The sequence below is a fragment of the Equus przewalskii genome, chromosome 8, assembly GCF_037783145.1.
Source record: "Equus przewalskii isolate Varuska chromosome 8, EquPr2, whole genome shotgun sequence".
Lineage (NCBI taxonomy): Eukaryota > Metazoa > Chordata > Mammalia > Perissodactyla > Equidae > Equus > Equus przewalskii.
In genome coordinates this window covers 65,590,850-65,610,586 of record NC_091838.1, presented here as the reverse complement: position 1 = coordinate 65,610,586, position 19,737 = coordinate 65,590,850, and the positions used below count along the sequence as shown (strand labels likewise).

The window sequence follows — 19,737 nt, the reverse complement described above, 5'->3', positions numbered from 1 at the left end:
GACAGAAAAGCCTCTGCATCTGGGGAGTTTATATTCCCAGCTCATTACTCTTCAATAATTCCTCATTGTCTACAAAGTAAAGTCTGGGCTATTATATTGACAGCAACGTTCTCCATATCTGATTTCATCTACCTTTCCCATCTTCCTTTCCATTATAACCCTCTATGCATTCATGACCTAAGCAAATCAGACCATGTATGATCAATCTTGTTCCATACTCTGAGTCCACACTGGTTTATCTCTGTGTAACAGATTCTGCTTCTCTCTATCCTATAAGAATCCCACACATATCTGACTCCACCATCTCCATGAAGTCTTCTCTAATTTGCTCATTTATTTGGAGATAATCATTTCTATATTCCTTTCTGTCTGTTTTTGCCTCTTCAAAAATACATATCATATAATAATACTTTGTATGCTATCTGTTAGTCTACATGTCTCATCTACCACAATAGATTAGACCCTCCTGGAGGTCAGAGACCCTGCCTTAATCTTGGATTTCCCATAGCCCCTGGTGCCCTGGTATACTTAGATACTCAATAACATTTGTTGAATAGAAGAAACAAAGGATATATTTTATCTCTTCTAATCTATATTATACTCATTTAAAACTCAATCTTAGTGATAACTCTTCACTTTCAAGTAAATATCACAATATTCCAATCCACATATCCTGACAGACAATACAATAGAGTGGTTAAGAATCCAAGTTTGTAAGAGAAAAGACTTTACCTTGGCCTTATCAAGCACTGTGTACCTTGTACACGGTACTTTTACTTCTATGTGTCCTATTTTCCTCATTAATAAAGATGGGCAAATGATTAATACCTAACTACTAGAGTCATTTAATACTTAAATGTGATAATGAATAGATGCCAATTAGTGCATCTGACACTCATTTAATGATGGCTATTATTACTACTGCACAAATAGAGTGGCAGGGTTATCTCTTTACTCATCATCCCCCTCCTTCCTCCGTCATTCTCACTCCTGATTCCATGATTGTGTCATGCTATATCCTATCCCTGCTTCCTGCCTCCCCAAAACAACCAACCACCCTTCCTTTTGCCCCTATTCAAAGCAAATGCATCCAGCAGAAACCAGTTCAAGCCTTACCTTCTTCATGAACCCATCTTGGTTTCTTCAGCCTATGAGTTTGCTCTTCTGTGACTTATCACAATACTCAGGAGAATATATCACACATTTCAGTCTTTCTATATACACTCTGTTATGAGGCACTTATTTTGGCATATTCATTTTTGTTCCTCAAATTCGTTACATGATATTTGAAAGTAAACAAATACATATATTTTTATATATACACACTTAATTCTATGTAAATATATATAATTTATATTTTATATAAACATGTATTTTTAAAATAAATAAATTTATTTATTTATGTATCCATATTCAACTCTCCATGATATCTAGCACAATGCTTTATAGTCATAGTAGGAAGTATGCATGAGACTTAGGAGCATGGAATATTAATTACAAAAAGCTAGGTTTAAATTCTGTTATTTTTTTAAAAAAATAAGTGATCTTGGACAGCTACATAATCTTTTTAAGACTCACATTTCTTGATATGGACAATGGAATGATAATGCTTACATTACTGGATAGATGTTATAATTAAAGTAGATGATACATGTAAGTATTTAACACAATGTTTGAAACCGAGTAGACATTTCATAAATAGAAGTTGTGGTCATCACTGTTATTACTATTACCAGTTAATTAATTCCTAGATAAATGGCATGAAACAGGGATTAATCCATGAAGCCACAAATCTCATTTATACTGAAAACAACTGAATTTGTTGTATGCTATATACAAAATTTCCTTAGACATGTATTTACATATTTCCTTCTCTTATTTTTTTCAGTATGTTCATGAGGTTTTCAATTTGCTTTGTAATAAGAACAAAAGCAAAAAGTGAAAAAAATAATCAAACTTGTTATCTTGTGCCTGTTCTTAATTTAAAACTAATTTTGTCAAACTGGAAGTGTTCAGAAGGACACAGCCATTTTTTCCCACCAATAGGGTGCGGTAAATCTGTCCTGAAAAGTGAAACCTTTTAAATGAGCGTTTCCAAATGCTCCATAAAGTTCATTATTGGTTTATGCTTTTTGCTGTGTTGACTAAGAATCTTTGAGACAGGACTTAGAGATTTTTTAACACCCAGATCTTATGTGGAACAGTAGTAACATCTTATCTTTTAAAATGCCACATTGTTGGTTTTCCACTGCTGGATAGAATGAATGCTAAGATGATGTCTACTTGCCTTGTATATGTCTGAAGCAGAGCAAACAGGATATGGAAGAAATAAACTGGTGTCTTCAATTTTCAAGGGCTGGCTCATTAGAAATGCAGTGATGAATTTGATCTGTTCAAAAATTCTGAAGCTCACACTTACATCCATGGCTGCTTCATGCAGAAGGTACAAGAAATGCTTTGCGAGCCTGGAAAACTGAAGAGAGACCAGTTCAAATATTCCCTAGTAAGGACCCTGTGATTCTCAACTTTTAGACAGTAAGACCTAGAACATGTTATCCAAACAGGCACAGAGCTCAACGAATCTGTTTATTGTCAAGTACAAAAGTCTTCTAGTTTGAGATGTATTCTAAATTATGTCATATGTCCTTTCATGTTACATCACCTATCACAAACTTTCAAAGTCTTGCCCCGAGTGCTAACTTCCTAACTCTTCCATAGCTCTTGTTTAAAAATGACTTGGGTCCTTTTACATATCAGATAACTAGGTAAAATGTTACCAGAATACCTCTCCAATTACAATTGTATCATGAAAACATTTCTGATTGTGATTAATTAAGACCTTGGACTGAAATCCAAGGCTACCTCCTACTAGGGACATTATCATGATCAATTTATTTGCCATATCTGGGTTCTATTTTCCTTTTTTGTTGGTGAGCCATCAGATCAATAACATTACAAGGCAGCAGTAAGGCGAGTGCTATCAAAAACAACAAGCCCAAAATGGAGTCACTTACGCTAAGCCCCACATCACCAAACTGAGACCTAACTTAATTACTCCCACAAATAGAATCTTGAACCAGTCAATCAGGAATGGCCTTATCAGTACTAGTTAGGGAATCTGCCTGATAGACTCCTGTCATTCCCTAAAGGAAACTTAACTTTGCAATAACCAACCCACTTTTTGCCTAATATAACTTCTTTGTTCTTGCTCCCTTCTGCCTATAAAAGTCTTTCATGTTTTGAATAGCTCCTCAGAGCTCCTTTCTATATGCTAGAATTGATGCTGCCCAATTTAAATGACTTTTTTTCCGGGGCTGACCCGGCGGCGCACTGGTTAAGTGCGCATGTTCTGCTTCTCAGTGGCCCAGGTTTCGCCGATTCGGATCCCAGGTGTGGACATGGCACCGCACGGCACACCATGCTGTGGTAGGCATCCCACATATAAAGTAGAGGAAGATGGTCACGGATGTTAGCTCAGGGGTAGTCTTCCTCAGCAAAAAGAGGAGGACTGGCAGATGTTAGCTCAGGGCTAATCCTCCTCAAAAAAATAAAATAAAATAAAAATAAATGACTTTTTTCTCAAATAAATTCTTAAAATTTTTAATACGCCTCAGTTTATCTTTTAACAGTGCTAAATGAGAACTCTAAGAGGTACAAGAGTTTAGGTGAAAGAGAAAATCCTGTCAGCTAGTGCACTCTGGGAAGGTTTAAAAAAAAAGGGAATAATTTGAGTTGGGCTTGGAGAGATGGAATATAAATATACAAGTATCTTCTGCTTTTCAAAAGTTTGCTTTAGGCCACTTCGCTTTTACAAAATACTATATTAGTACTATATTAGTACTATATTAGTCTCTGTCTCCGCAGAGAATTTTCCTTTGAAGAAGAAAGGGGAAAATAGCGTTCAGCGTTTGTTCTACAGGGAGCCGCTGTAGAGGCAGCGCACATCGAGGAGCAAGAGCGGCATCGCCAAGCTCCTCCCTCCCCCACGCCGTGCCCACCGCGAACGATGCTCAGCATCCCCGCGTCAGGCTGCCATGGCTTTGAACTGTGTCTGTGAGCATCTGTGCATTATCTCAATTTATACTGTGCATCCGTTAGCAAGATGTCTGCTAAGGTAACTGCTTCTTCACTTTATGCCGTTTCTGCTTGGGAAAGATTCCATATGAGCGCTCTACTTTCCAATAGCAGAGGAAACCCGTATTTCGTTACCTTAAAGGAGAAAGCAAGGCTTTCCTAGCAGGAGCGACAGTGTTGCTCAGCTGACACTGGCTCAGGCTGGCTAAAGAAGTGAACTCAAGTAAAAGATTGGAAAGGCGCTGGAACCCTTGAAGGCTAGGCCAAAAATATTGAGGTTTTTGTTTACAAAGAACGTAGATTTTGATTTCAAATATACTTCATTTTGCATCCTGGCTTTGCTAATTTCCAGAGACCAGAAACTGTACACTTTATTCGACCAATATGACTCAGATTCCCAAACTGTCGTATAAAGATAATAACTTTCAAGAACGCTGATGGAATCTGAAAAGATAAAAGCAGTGTTTTTGGCACATTACATGCTGGGTAGACTGGTGGTTTGATACAGGGCCTCCACTAGTCCACCCTCCACATCCCTTATCTGCCCTTCTCTGACTTACCCTGTGCTCAGGGAGGCTGGCTTCTGTGAACTGTGTCATCTGGGTCCCTACACCCCCTGGCTTCTGGTTGGGCTTGGCCAGTGGAAGGCACTGGCAGGAGATTTCGAAGCGGGAAGAGGTACAAGCCATGGTATTTATTTTTTTTTCCCCAGCCCCTCCCTGCTTAGGCAGTGACTGTGTCCTTCCGTGACAACAGCTCCTGTAGGTCAGGAGCTTCTCCATGGCTGCTGATATCATGGGGGCTCTGATAACAGAATCTCTTCCCCTGCTCAGGCAGCTTCCCTTGATGCTAGTCTCCAGTTGCCTCGACATTCCTCATTGTTTCTCTAATCTTGTCCTGACTTCAGAAGAAAGCATTTCATCAAAATTCCTTATTCTTTTCTTGCTGGGACCCTGGAAATATCCTAGATATATCTTAATTCCATTCTTATTATTCTAACAGCAAGGGAAGCCTCCAGAACGTGGACACAACAGGATAGCCATGCTTTAGGGTATTTAAGACTTCTATGACATTTAGAATAAAGAGGGGAGAAGAAGAGACCAAAAATAATTTTAATATAAAAACTAAAATTTGAGCTAAGCATTTCCAAGGGTCAGAGAAAGGATGGTATGATATTGTGATTTATAAGAAATATGTTTTTAATATGTTCATTCAGATGACCCAAATATATTTCTCATATATACTTGGTCTTCACAATTCTTGGCTTACAGCTCCCAAAACCTTTAGAATTTCCTGAGCAATAAGAGCAATAGGAGCATCTTTTTTTATAATATTTGGTCTTGTCCTCAGTTCCTGAAAACACTTCAGAGCCATAAAGGTGAAATGGATATCTTGTTATTCATAACAAGCCCTTTTCTACCACAATTGGGTTTATGTTAATATAGGTGACTCCCAGAAAGCACCTAAGAATGGGGGCTAGTTGCCGGATGGAGAACCAATCATGAATAGAGGATTGGAACTGTCAGTCCCGTCCCCTGATTTCTGGGGATGAATCAATCATCAATGGCCAATGAGTTAATCAATCATGCCTATGTAATGAAGCCTCCATGAAAACCCAAAAGGAGAGGGTTCAGAAAGCTCCCATGTTGGGGACCAGAACACTTTCAAGTGCCACCATACTGGGGCCCAAGCCCCATAAAGACAGAACCTCCTTTTTTCAAGGCCTCACCCTATGTGTCTCTTCATCTGCCTGTTGATTTACATTCTTTAATATCCTTTGAAATAAATTGGTAATCTAGTGAGTAAATGCATTTCCTGAGTAATGTGAGCCATTCTAGCAAATTCTTTGAACCCAAAGAGGGGGGTCGTGAGAACCTCTGATTTATAGCCAGTCAGAAGCACAGGTGGCAACCTGGGCTTGCGATTAGCATCTAAAGTGGAGAACAGTCTTGGGGGGGCCTGAACCCTTTACCTGTGGAATCTGATGCTATCTCCGGGGTAGACAGTGTCAGCATTGAGTTGAACTGAGTTGCATTCTCAGACACCCTGCTGGTATCCGAGAATTGCTTGTTGATGTGGAGAAGCCCACAAACACACACACACACACACGTGCATGCATGAACACATGTTGAAATTGGGTCCAGGAACCCAAAACGGGTGATAAGCACAAAAATGCTGACTAAGTGGTGAATGATCTTACTTCTTCATGAGAAATAATCATTACCAAATATAGTGAGCAAAGAACCAACAATGAATTAAAAAATGACCTATAGTATATTAGCTCTTTTACCAAATGTTTGATTTTTTACCCAGATATTTATCAATTAGATCAAACCTAAACAGTTCTTAACTACTCATCAGAATTTCAATTTGTGACACAAGAATGAGAAGATCATAGTTTTCATTGACTTTTATTGCTTGAGTAGGTCCGAGGGAGACAAAAGAAAACTAAAAAACTAAGAACAGTCTGGTAACCTTGGAGAATATCCAGCTAATACAAGGCTGACTAATAATCTGAAGTATCATCACAAACCCTGGTATCCATACACCTAGTAAATTCTCCTTGTCATATTAGCGATTTTACGAAGTATGCTGTGTATTTGAATATTTATTTAACTTTCAAAATGACCCTAGGATTTATCATTTTTTCTACCATTGGTAAAGTGAAGAAACTAAGGATAATGAAAATTAAGGTAGGGGTGTGTGTGTGTGTATATTCTGTGTTCTTTCATATATATGTGTGTGTGTGTGTGTGTGTATATTTCTATTTTATCTTCTGCTTACAAAAGCTTTGCTCAAAGCAGAACATTTTGAAACCAAGAAAGCATAAGGAAGAAAAATCAAAACTAGTCATAATCTCACTCTGACTAGTTTGATAAATTTTTCCATATTTTTGTGTCTAGTGAAATATATAACCCCCGTAATATATATGTGATATATTTTTGTATATTTACATACATACATATATTCACATGGTTAAAATCATACTGTAGTAAAAATTTTGTAGTCTTTTTTTACCATGCCCCAAGTCATTTTTTTTAATCTATAAATTTTATTCTCTGCCAGGCATTGACTTAGGCACTGACTTGATTCTAATCACAACGCAGTGGAGAAATGGCAGATCTAAGAACTGGAAATATCCTTATGATCATAAATCCTGTATTCTTTCTCATATGCTACAACTACTTTCAGCCAGTATTTTGAACTGTGGGCTTGTTGTTGACCCAGGATGTTTCCACATTATTTATAATTTGGCAATGTTTTTACCACCCCGACACCCCGCGCACACACACTAAATATCTGATTGTCACAAATTACAATCCTTGGAAGATTTCTATCACCTTTGCCAGCAGCTTGCTACTATTTAGCCCCCACCTCGAGGCCCATGCCTATCTGTTTATGAAACAGTTCCAAGGGGGAAAAAATGGGGCATCTGTGGTCTTTCTTCTTCTAACCATTTGCTTAGAACTGACACTCCCAGAATTCATATCCAATGGCCAAGTAATGAAAGATGGCTGGGGACATTACATATGAGATCTGGGACTGCCTCAAATTCCACTAATAATTTTTTCTCTTCTTTGGCATTCAGACTCTGTTTCCTCAGATGGTGTTATTATGGGAGTATAGTCATACAGTTAGGCTTTCTTGTATAATTGCAATTACATATTTCTAATACACATAGAAGAGGATGTACCTGCCCTGCTGGCAAGGCTGGATGGGAATGGGAGAACAGAGGAAAGGAGGCTTTAAATAAAGATAAGAGAAAAGAAGATAAAACGCTGGGTAGCTGTGTCATGTCAACACCGTTTCTTGGATGAGATAAGACATTCAAAGCACAGCACCTGGAAGATACTAAGCACGCCATGAGAACCACCTATAAATTCTCTCCAACTGATAGCTATTTCTACAAACGTGAATTTTTTTTTGTTAGTAGCCACATAGTACAACATTAGATCAAATATAAAACACTGAAAAAAATATCAGTCATGTTATTTCACCATCTGAGATTTAAATATGATTGTTCATATTCCCTTTTATTTCTTTTCTAAAAAAATGTGCATTCACTTTTGTATAACTTAAAAAAATGGCGATGTGTAATGTTCCCATTCTCATACTATCTATTTTAAGCCACAAATATTGACTGTGGGGGCACAGGTGACTGGGTCGGTTAATGACATACCTTAGGGTCCAAAATATACCCCAAAGGACCACAGAATGAGATGCACTGGGCAGAGAGTTTGACAGGTCTGTTGTTTATTTGTTTAACTTCCCCATAAGAACATCAGGTTATAGGTGTGTGTCGAAGACTCAGAATACCTCCCCACATTCCAAAACCATGCCTGCCCATTTGCCCTCCTCCCCTTCTGAGAGGCAAAATGAGCGTAAAGAACCCTTTCACCCAGGTTGAATCTTGGTCTTAGGTGAAATTATAAAAACTGTCAAGGAAGGAGTAAGCCCTGAAATGCAGTGCCACAGCTTTGACTTCGAACCTTATTTTAGACAAAATCTTAAGTTAAGACAAAATCTTAACTTATTTTTCAGCAAATGTGCTTAGCAACCCTTGTAAGAATATGTAAATGAAATTTGACTATGGTCAAAAATAAGATGAATTTAGCTTTAACTAGTAAATGACTGGAGTCCCTGGCTATTTGCATATCGTTTAAGCAGAGGCATTGGCGTGTTTCTCAGTGGTATCATACAGCGCAATGACTAACTATTCTAATATATGCTCTACTTCTTCTGTGCTCTGGAACTTTGCGCAAGTTGTTTAACCTCACTGTGCCTAGGTTTGCTGGTCTGTAAAATGGGATAATAATATTACCTAGCTTGTAGGAATGGTGTGGATTAACTAAAGTAACGCATGTATTATAAATGCTTTATATATAAAGTGTATATATATATATATTAGCATATATATGTATACATTTTATTGTCATTTTTATATTGCTCCCTTCGCTTAGTAATACCCTTTCATTCTGCCTTTTATCCTATGAACTATAAAATAAATGAAACTCTTAATACAGTCCGGGGGTTCCCCAGCGATTTTCAGCATCACTAACCATTTTTACACTGGGTCATAAACAAGATTGTTTTACCCATATCAGAGTTTCAATGTGACAGTCCCATTGGTTACCAAATAGCCTTACACGCTGTTTTCTTCCTTGCTGGCAGAAAGCCAGTGCAGATCGGGTAGCTAATCTCCCTGGTACTCAGGTCGGTGAGCCTTCCCTACCCCAGGGTTGAACTGAACCCCGATCATCCTAATCCAATCACGGTTCACTCCATTGATTAGATTAGTGATTGTTTTGATGAATGCAGTGTGGCCCAATATTGGTCAATAAAAGCTAAGGGGAAGGCTTGGGGCAGGGGGAGAGGGGTGGAGGAGGAGGGCAGAGGGCGTGTGGGGAGGAGACAATTTAAAGATTTTCCTCCATAATAAAAAGGAGTTCTGGGAGGAAATGTCTCTCCTCCACACTGTCTTCTGTAGTGAGACCTAGAATTTACATAATAGGGAAGTTGTCTTTTTTGAACTTTGTCACTCCCACTCTACTATATGTTCCTTGAAATCATGAAGGCTCACTTATTCATCTTCATAACACCACCCCACATCCCCCCACCACAACCCCAAATCTAGTAGTTGATGTTCAAATGATCCAAAACAACTCTTTGAAGCTTTCACTAACCCCCAGTAGCATAAACACCTTCCTCCTCTGCCTGCCTTCTACATTCTAGCAGGAGGACATCAAAGGGGATCAAGTGTTGGCTCTAGAATCAAACTCCTGGGTTTAAATATGTACTCAGCCAACGTTCTTTCCCTGTTGTACCTCAGTTTCCTATTCTGCAAAATGGGTATATCTATCCTGACTGTCTTTTAGGACTTGTGAGGATTAAATGGGTCATTACCGTAAAACATTTAAATAGTGCTTGACATATAGTTAATACTTAATTGGAGATATAACAGTTCTATAGCATTTATATCATTTTACTGCAATGAATAGCCTACACATCTGTTTCACTCACTAGATTTCGAAGGTAACAAACTGGGATGCTGCGATTTCCGTTTCCCCATTGGCTAGCAAGGTACCTGGCACATAGTAGGTGCTCTGTGAATGTTACCTTAAGTGAAGCATAAAAACAGGATGGAGGGAAGGAGGGAAGGAAAGAAAAGAAAGTATTTGGTTTTTTTGGGATTTTTTTTCCCTTGGGGCAGGGGAGAATTTACCGATCTATAAAGTTAATCTAATTACCTGTTTCCACCAAGTATCTAGGATTCAAAATTTGTCCCGAGCATCCAGAAGCTACCTACTGTGGAGGCTTAGCTGTGAAGGCCCATCATTTCTACACTGCACAAATGATGCTTTCAGCTGGACAGTACCATCATGACACAATGAACTCTATATTAGGGGTGTGCAGAGCCCACGGGCATAGTGAGCCAACTGAGGCCTCTGACAACATCCCACTGTGTGGTCACACAGCCTGGCTGGAGCCTCAGAGGAACTGATTATATTGTAGAGACTGGTCTTCCACAGAGCATAGAACTCCCCCTGCCATGCTGAGCTGCACAAAATGATCATATTCATGGGGGCCACACAATCTTACTTGTTGTGCGTCTGAGAGCTCACCCCACACCTGGGTGCTTAAGCATTGAGTTTATGGCCTCTTAGATGTTTCATAATAGAAACTTGAAGATCAGCCAATTCCTCTCACAGGAAGTAGTTATCAGGAAAGTTCCCTAACACATCAAAACAAGGAGAATGGATGGAGCTTGGTAGATTACACTGAGTTCTCTTGCCTTTTGATATTGTTCCAAATTATTTGGGAAGAGCTGAAGTCAGATTCTGGAGCTGTGGCCTCATTGAGGGATGCAAGCAAGTCCGTGCATAGCCTATGACTTAGATAACTTAATCCTTGTGTTCTGATACTGGTGAAAATTACAGCTTCCTCATTGTGCAAAGCTTAATTTCTTTGCACAAATCAGAGAGAACAATTTTATCTCCAAAGAAGCAACTCAGATTTTTGTAGACTACCTGTAGTCATTTTATTATCCTTTGTTGCTCTGTCTGCCTTCTTTCTCCCTTCCTGGCCCTATCTGGCTGATTGCAACCTTCTCTGATGAAAATCGTTTCCCTCCTCTGATCCCCAGTGCAAGTTCAATGTCTCTTTCATATCATGCTGTTCTGTTCTGACAAGGTACTTAACACAATCTGTGATTACAATTTGTCACCTGTTTGTTTAAAGTCTCCCTCGCTCCCAGTGTTGCTCTGAGAAGCCCTCTTCACCTAAAGATCACCTGAAAGACTTATTAAAATGCAGACTCCTGGACACTATCCCAGACTTTTAGAATCATGAGTACAGGAAGTTGGCCACAGGTATTTTTTTATTGACACTAAAGTTCGAGAACCATTTTACTAAAGTTCATGCTTTCTGAGGGCAGAGGTCTTGTCAGTTGTATCGAGCGCTGGTATTTCAGCACTAGACTTTGTGCCTGGCGATAACAGGCCCGTAATACATCCTTTTAAATGAATGAAAATAAAAATTGGAGGAGCCGACCCCAAGGCTTACTGGTTTAAGCTCCGTATTCTCTACTTCAGCGGCCTGGGTTCGTGAGTTTGGATCCCAGACATGGCCTGACTCCACTCATCAGTCATGCTGTGGAAGCACACCACATGCAAAATAGACAAGGATGGCACAGATATTAGCTCAGGGCTAATCTTCGTCAAGCAAAAAAAAAAAGAGGAAGATTGGCAGTGGATGTTAGCTCAGGGCAAATCTTCCTCACCAAAAAAATAATTTAAGGGGCTGGCCCAGTGGCGCAGTGGTTAAGTTCACATGTTCCACTTCTTGATGGCCCGGGATTCACTGGTTCGGATCCCGGGTGCCGACATGGCACCACTTGGCAAAAGCCATGCTGTGGTAGGCGTCCCACGTATAAAGTAGAGGAAGATAGGCACGGATGCTAGCTCAGGGCCAGTGTTCCTCAGCAAAAAGAGGAGAATTGGCTGTAGTTAGCTCAGGGCTAATCTTCCTCAGAAAAAAATTTGAGTATCAAAAATACAATTATTAGTAAATCATATTCTTCTAATAGAGACATTGAAAGACAAAGAGTTTAAGTATGCTCCAACTCCACAATCATTTAAACTTCAAAGTAGAGAAGTTGTGTTTAATATCCTTTATCACATGTAAAAGGCCATAAAACCTAAGTGGGAACTCTTGTATTTTGGTCAAGAAGTTGATAAAGTAGGAAAGAAAGAGATTTTGCAACCCTCTACACTTGACTGGCACACGTTAGTTCTATGACTTTTGCCAATTTACTTGAACTTTCTAAGTTCCAATTTCTTCATCTATAAAGCAATAGCTCAGTTAGAATATGATTGTCAGCACACAATTAAATGAGAAGATATAAACATAGAACTCCATTATGCTTGGCGTTAAAGGATAGTCCATGGATGATAGCCCTTGTCTGCCTGATTCCTGGGTTCAAGCAAATTGTTTTAAAAACAACCAGGGAACACATTGGCAAGCAGTCAGCAACCCTGCCCTTTGTCATCATGCTTAGTAATGTTTAGGGAGCGCAGCAGTTTTTAATTGGAATTTAAAGGATAATGAATACAGCCCTGAACTTGAATTGGCAGAATATGCTTTCCTGATCATCATCGTGTTAGGGCTATGACTGGCTTAACACCAATCAATGTATAAGAGCTCTAATCTGAAAACTGAGCCTGGGCTGGGAAGATTCAATCACAGAAACAGTTTTTGAGTGAGGGTTGCGACCTCGGGCTAAATTGTGATGATATACACTTAAACACCAGGAGATAATTCATTTTTTAAAAAAAGAGTAACAGGCATATTCAGGACTGCTAGAAACTATAATTGCATCTATATTTTAATGCCACAAATATGGATAATATCCAGCCATGGCAAAAGAATAGAGAAGAAAAGTCTTTTTTTTCCTCCCTTCCTTAGTTCCTTGGAGAAGGCATTCTAATTGTTTTAGCTCTTTTACTGGGGGAAAAAAAAAAGAAGAAGAAGATGAGACTTGAAAGGCTTAAGAAAGCTTTGGCAACTCCATCCTTTCCAGCTGTGTTAACAAACTTCTGTGAAACAGATGGGTGGCTGGCTAAAACACTCAGAACTGCAAACTCTCTTAATCAATTGACACTTCCCAGTGCTATGAAATCCATAATAAAGTTAACCCTCCCATCACTGCTCCAGGAACATCTGGGCTTTGTTATGTCTTTTTCACTTTCACTTCAACTATTAGAAGGAAACTCATTTCAATAGCTCTTATCCTTTCTCTGCGAAATTTTCTCTTTGTAGATACTGATAGAAAAGTCCGTTGCAGGACTTTTCTTAAACAGCTGATCCCTGTCACATTGGAAACAGATGACTTCTGCATCAACATATACTTTGGATGGTAAATAACACCTAGTTCACTATAGATACTTGCTAAATAATAAGAAACTATAATGCTCACAGTAGACAAGTTCCTTTATTCTTCAGTGGTATCCATAACAATATAGAATGTTTATATAGGCTTAGTAGTTTTCAAGGCACTTCCACACCTAATAGTATCTTTGAATATGTAGGTATTGTGTAAAAATTTTCATGAATATTCAAGTACAAATGATTGTCAGTGATAAGTCAATATATAGGCTTCTTAGATTGTTTCGTTTGGTGATATTCCTGGTCTTTCAAAGCTAGCCTCGGCACATGGTTGGGGTGAGAGATGGAATATGGACAGCAGTTCCACACATTGTTGCTAGGTCCTAATTATGGGTCTAGCTGTTATGTTACACTCTGTGGGAGAGGCTCCAGTGTGCATGACCTTAAAATGAAACATGACCAACCAAACAGGGCGTCACGGTTTGCCCAGGATTGTCTTGGTTTTAAATCTGAAAAATCCAGCATCCCAGGAACCTTCTTAGTCTCAAGCAAACTGAGACATCTAATCACCAAATTCATGGTAGGTAGCACCTTTATTTTCTAAAACACAAAATAGAAAAGGTCAGTTTAATGTGCTCGTGAGTGCTTGTCCCTAAACACAGCATTACAAAGTGAAATGTAGAATGAATGTTTACATGAGTTCCTATCAAATTCATTTCTGTTTGTGTTCATAACTAGAAGGTAAGTTCTTTCTGACTATTCTATTGGAAAATGCTGAGGAGTCTTCCTAAACATGCTTATTTTATTTCCCGGTTGAGATTTTAATATGTAAAATGAAAAACTGAGACACAAATGTTGGGACATTAAAAAGTGATGTCTCCAATATGTCCAGAGCTTCTGATCAAGTTTAAAGAAATCACTGGTGTCAATCGTTGTCAGAATGAATGCTGCTTTGCCCTCATTGAGAAAGATTCTCCCATGGAAGGGGACGTCACTGGGCGGGTTTAGGTGGCTTCCTGTACCTTACCTTCCAGGCTTTCATCTAGTAACAACGCCAGTACCTAGCACCTTTTCCTAGTACCCGGTTCTCTGTGCTTACCTAGTTTTAGTGATAATAAAAGTAGTTATCCTCTACTAAAAACAAAGCGAACTATATTCAGGATTCCTGGATAATAACAATAGAGCTTTATATTAATAGATATTCAGCAAACTTTATCTCTTAGCCTTATAGCATACCTAAAAAGTAAATATTATTAATCCTATTTTGTAGGTGAGGAGACGCAGAGATGGTATTTGAACTTTGGTCCAATTGCATTCATACTCAAAACGTAGTTGATTCTGAGGTTGTTTATGATGAACATAGATAATTTGAGTCACAAAAAAACTCCCTTTATTATAGAACCACTTTCTCTTGCCCAGCCATGCCTTTAGCTATCAGACCTGATAAGGAGGATTGCCAAGTGAAGAGAGGCCAAAGTGTCATTTTGGCTACGTAACTTCAAGTGGTTTAGAAATGGTCACACTATTTGAAGGGCAGGAGTAAATATTTTAGTGAAATTCTTCAAAAGGGACTCCAATTTTCTTATGCGTTGTTGGCAAACCCTCCATACTCATGTGTATCAGCTCCCTCACTCCCTAAATCTTGTTTTTAGGGTTGGCTCGTTTGTGAGATAATTAGCCACCCTCTGTTAGCACCTCACCCACAAGCTTCCTCATGATTCACTAGTTCTCAGTCCTAGCTCTCAACAGAATGATCTGTGGAAATTTAAAAACAAGACACAAACAAGCTCTTGGGCTGCATTTCAGACCTATTAGACTTATTGATTTTAGAGGTGGCAGTTATATTTTTCAAAAGGATCACAGATAATTCTGATGCCCAATTAAGATTCAGGACTGATTCATGCTTCATGCTACAGATGGTTTCTTGTTGGAATAAAAGTCTTGGAGTTCGCACTATATGTAGTTGAATGAGTTGAAATGCTGAACAGAGGCCATTTGGCCCAATTTGCCAGATGGTAACATCAACTGATGACCCCATTTAGTCCCTATCATCCTTTTATTTCAATTCGTCTTCCTCATCTTAAAAGACTCTGGATGTGCCGTTATAATCAAAAGGTGTTAGCTCATTCTTGAGTTAGGACTCAATGGCTTTCTGTTTAGTAGAAAGAGCGAGAGATTGTCTTCAATGAACAGAAGGACAGTGGGAGGGAAGAATATGCAGGAGGCAGCAATTCTCAGTCCTTGCTCAGCTGTGAGGGCTGGAGCTCGACCAAGAGGGAAAGTTTACTAACATTCCAGATTCCACCTAGAGGCCTTGAGTGGGCAGGCAGGGATGCCCCCATTTAAATCCTATAGGCTTTCTTTGCATGCTGCCTTAAAACACAGTACTTGGGAACACAGAGGAGAAAGCCCACTTTAGGATTTAAATTAAGAACAGGAACTTTATCTTAACTATAAAAGCAGAAATTCAGTTTAATTGTTATATGCTCTAACTACGGTCTCAAAAAATATCTTTTAATGCTATGTAGGTATCAGACATTAAGTCAATCGAAGCAGTGCACAGATCACCAACCCAAAGGCATCACTCTGATAAGATACTATTAGAGAGAAATAATGAGAACAATAATGAAACTAACACCTGGTATTCCCTCAAGTCCTTACTGTGGTAGATCTTGTTCTAAATGCACATTTTACGTGCCCTATATCAGTTTTTCTAGCATCCATGTGGAGTAAAAAGTATTATTACCCCCATCATACAGATAAGACTTCTGAGGCTCAGAGAGTTTGAGGCACTTATCTAAGCCTGCACAGCAGTGAAGAGTCAGAGACAGGATTCAAATACAAATATGACTCACTTAAAAAGTCTGTAACTTTATTTCTTTGGCTTGCTTCCAAAAGACCATGTTTTATTTATTAGGGATATCAGAGAAAGAGCTCAAAAATGTCCTGCAAATGCTAAGAAAAAAGTTTCAGTATAAAGGGGCTTCTAGAACCCATCTAAGAAACAATTATTACTGAATTATTGAAAGATCTTTCACTGGCCATTCTGAAACATGGACCCGAAGAGAATAATGTACCTAGAGTCTTGTGTGTTATTAAACTCTCAGTTATTTAGCTATTTGTTCATCTTCCAAATGGGTCCCTACAACAGACAACCACCTTCCTCCAAGCCTTTTTTCCCTCAGAGCGATAGCCTCTCAATTTGAAGGGAAGTATGTTTTTCAAGTCAGATTTTTATGTCTCTGTGAGATTACTTGAATCATCTCAGTTCTCTAATAAACAGAATTAATAGTATTGGGATGAGCTTCTAACAAATTCCAAACAATATGCTCCTCTGCACTATAACTCTTCTCTGACAGCTCCCCAAGATGGTGCATTTAACAGTTCCATAAATTTGTGGAGCGGTAAACAAATGACTAATAAATGTCTGGATGTTCAATGAAAACATTCAATGAACATATTGCAGAAATAAATAAATGGCCATTAAAAGCTTAACAGTGACTGCCATACATGATAGCCCTTAGACTGGGAAAACATGGTGGTTTGGGAAAATGTACAAATGGGCAAATTATTAATGGCTGTGCTTTTAAAAATGGATGTTTATTCAGCAACATAAATAGAACCTAAGTCTAAAGAGGAAGTCTCTCAGCTTCTGGCCATGACTATCATCATCTCATAATAATCAACTGATAGAACCACAAAGCTGCAGTGAATTTCTACAAGTGGTCTATTCTGCCCCTTTCGTTCCTCCAGATTATAGTTTTTAAAAATATTCTTTATATCACTAGGGAAGCCAATTCAAGATCTACCCTGATAATAAGTTGTACCTCCCTAGAAGTTTAGTAAAACTTATATATTGAATAATAAATTGTCCCTCGCCCACCATCGTTTAATCAGCTATCTCATCTTAGTTCTTTCTGTAGTCTCTTGTAACCACGCTGTGTCTAATGCCCCAGCTTACTGTCGCAGCCCTGCTTGCCAAAGACTTTGTGACAGTCTCCTGACCCGTACACTCGGCTCTTAAACCTTCTCTTCATTAACCCTTCCCCACGTTAGCCTTCCTACGTCGCATCTCTAATCCCATTTCTCCCTTGCTCAGAAATATTCAATGACAGAGGACAGACTAAAATGCTCAAGTCTTACCCTGAAATTAAATACCTTCAATAATCCAACTCTAAACTCTTTTTAAGTGGACGTTAGGAGTCTTCAGGTTGCAAGTGACAACCTAATTCAAAGTGGCCTAAGAAAAAAAAGAAAGAAAGCTAAAAAGAAAGAAAGAGAAGGAAAAAGAAAGAAAGAGGAAGGGGTTAATTTATTAACTTCAATATTGGCCCCAGCCACAGCCAGATCCAAGTGTTTCAGTGATGTCACTGGATTCTTTCCTGCTCCTTCCTTTGGCTCAACTTCATCTGGGCTGGCTTCATTCGCAGGAAGGCTCTCCAAAAGAGAGGGAGATAAAATGGCTGCCAGTACCTCTGGCCTCAGATCCCATCCTATAGCAACTCCAAGGGAAATGGTGCCTCTTTCAAAATAGTGCCAACAGAAGTCCAAGGCTGGTAGCCGTTTCCTGAGTTAATCACCATTGCCAGGAGGAAGAAATATCCTAGATGGTCAGGCCTACATCACTTGCCCAATTTAAGAGACTACGATTGGATCAGCTACACACTCTTCCAAAGAGCCAAATGTTGTCCCGTGCAGTATTTGGGACACGCTTATACTAAAAAGTTATCTGTTGTTTATCTGAAATTCAAACTTAACTGAATGTTCTGTATTTTTATTCCCTAAATCTTAGCACTCTACTCTCTAAGAAAATACAGAGATTTTTCCAAAGTTACTTGACTTTGGAACTTTTTTTTCCCCTACAAATCATCCTACATGGGTGTTGCACAGAATTTGCTTGAAACGAAGCCACAGTAACTCATATTTAAATAATTTAGTACAAATTCAGCACTCCACTCTATAGTCTTTCCACTCCATGTGTAGTTTTCTTAGCCACTGCCCTATGGAGTGAAATTCTTTTCACTGAAGAAAGAGCTAGAAGAAGAGAGAAGACACTTGACATGCAAAAGATATTAGCCCAAAATAGAAATTAATGATTTATGAGCAATGGAAACAAAAGTTGGGGGTTATTTCATATATTTGCCCCTAACTTGGTGAGCATGACTAAGGCTGATGAAAAGATAATATTTCTGAGACCCAGGGAAAATCATATTCTTAAAAAGTGATACCTATTGAGCGATGAAAATATTCATATCTCTTCACTTTACATAACACTGTTAGTAGAGACTCACCAGCCTCCTCTTAGCCCATGATCTGTTATGTCAAAAAGATTCACTGCAGGCTGTTTGCACATGTAATTTAAAACATCCTATAAATTAAAAGTGTGTGCGTATGAAAAAGACTGTAAGAGATGTCTTTCCAAAATTATCGCTAAAAAAGATATGTGTTTAAAAGAACACTCCTATGTGAGGCTTTCCTTTCTTTGATTTTTTTCTCTGTGTTACAGAAGCTACCTAATATCACATCTGGAAATGGAAATGTCTGAAAGAAATGTCATTCATTGCAGAGGGCAAGAAGCAGAAACCTGAGATAAATATGCCTCCATCAAACGGAAGCAGGCAAAATTACCGAAGGAAAGAAACCAGACATGCCTTGGTGCTCTCTCAGATAATAATTTATAAATGCCAAAGTTTTCATCAAATCAGTAATAAAATAGATAGTCTAGTTATGCACATAGAGTTACAGAAAGAAGAATATGAAATAATTAAATTATAGGAAATACTATGTTCTTTCGTGTCTTAATTTTCTATTTTGGTCAATAAAGTGGCCTTGGTAGATAGGTATTGGGGAGACCTCTATGATTCCTGCATACTCTAGAAGTCTTCGATTCTAAGAGAAGAATCACATAGATAGTTGGATCCACCCATGTGATGGGGGTTTAGAAAGTGGCAGTGTGTGAAAGTGCCTGTGGTAAGAATGATGAATTGTAGAAGAGTTTGTTCCTTCACCTTCCATCTTTGCCCTTCCAGGCTCTGCACTCTGCTCGGTCACCTGCTCCTGATGTTGTCCATCCATTTATCACTTTGGTTCCTCTTGACTCAGTTGTTATTCTTGGGGTTCTTTCTATGTGAAAGAAGACACCTAGTAAGCAAGCCTTGCACAGGTTGTTTTTTTCTTTGGAAAGATATATTCTAATTAATGCATATTTTAATATTCCTCTATTATTATAGAATATTTTACTAGGTAATTCATCCTTTAATTAATTACTACTTGGCAGAA

General features: G+C 38.7%; 1 long non-coding RNA gene across 1 annotated transcript in view; it reads left to right on the top strand.

Annotated features, from left to right (window-relative positions):
• Window positions 1–19,242, top strand: part of LOC139085335 (uncharacterized) — a 36,086-nt gene extending 16,844 nt beyond the window's left edge. The window contains exons 2-3 of the long non-coding RNA XR_011543618.1: window positions 13,393–13,489; window positions 18,965–19,242. This is a non-coding gene — a long non-coding RNA (uncharacterized lncRNA). The remainder of the gene's footprint in view (window positions 1–13,392; window positions 13,490–18,964) is intronic.
• Window positions 19,243–19,737: the final 495 nt, after the last annotated feature.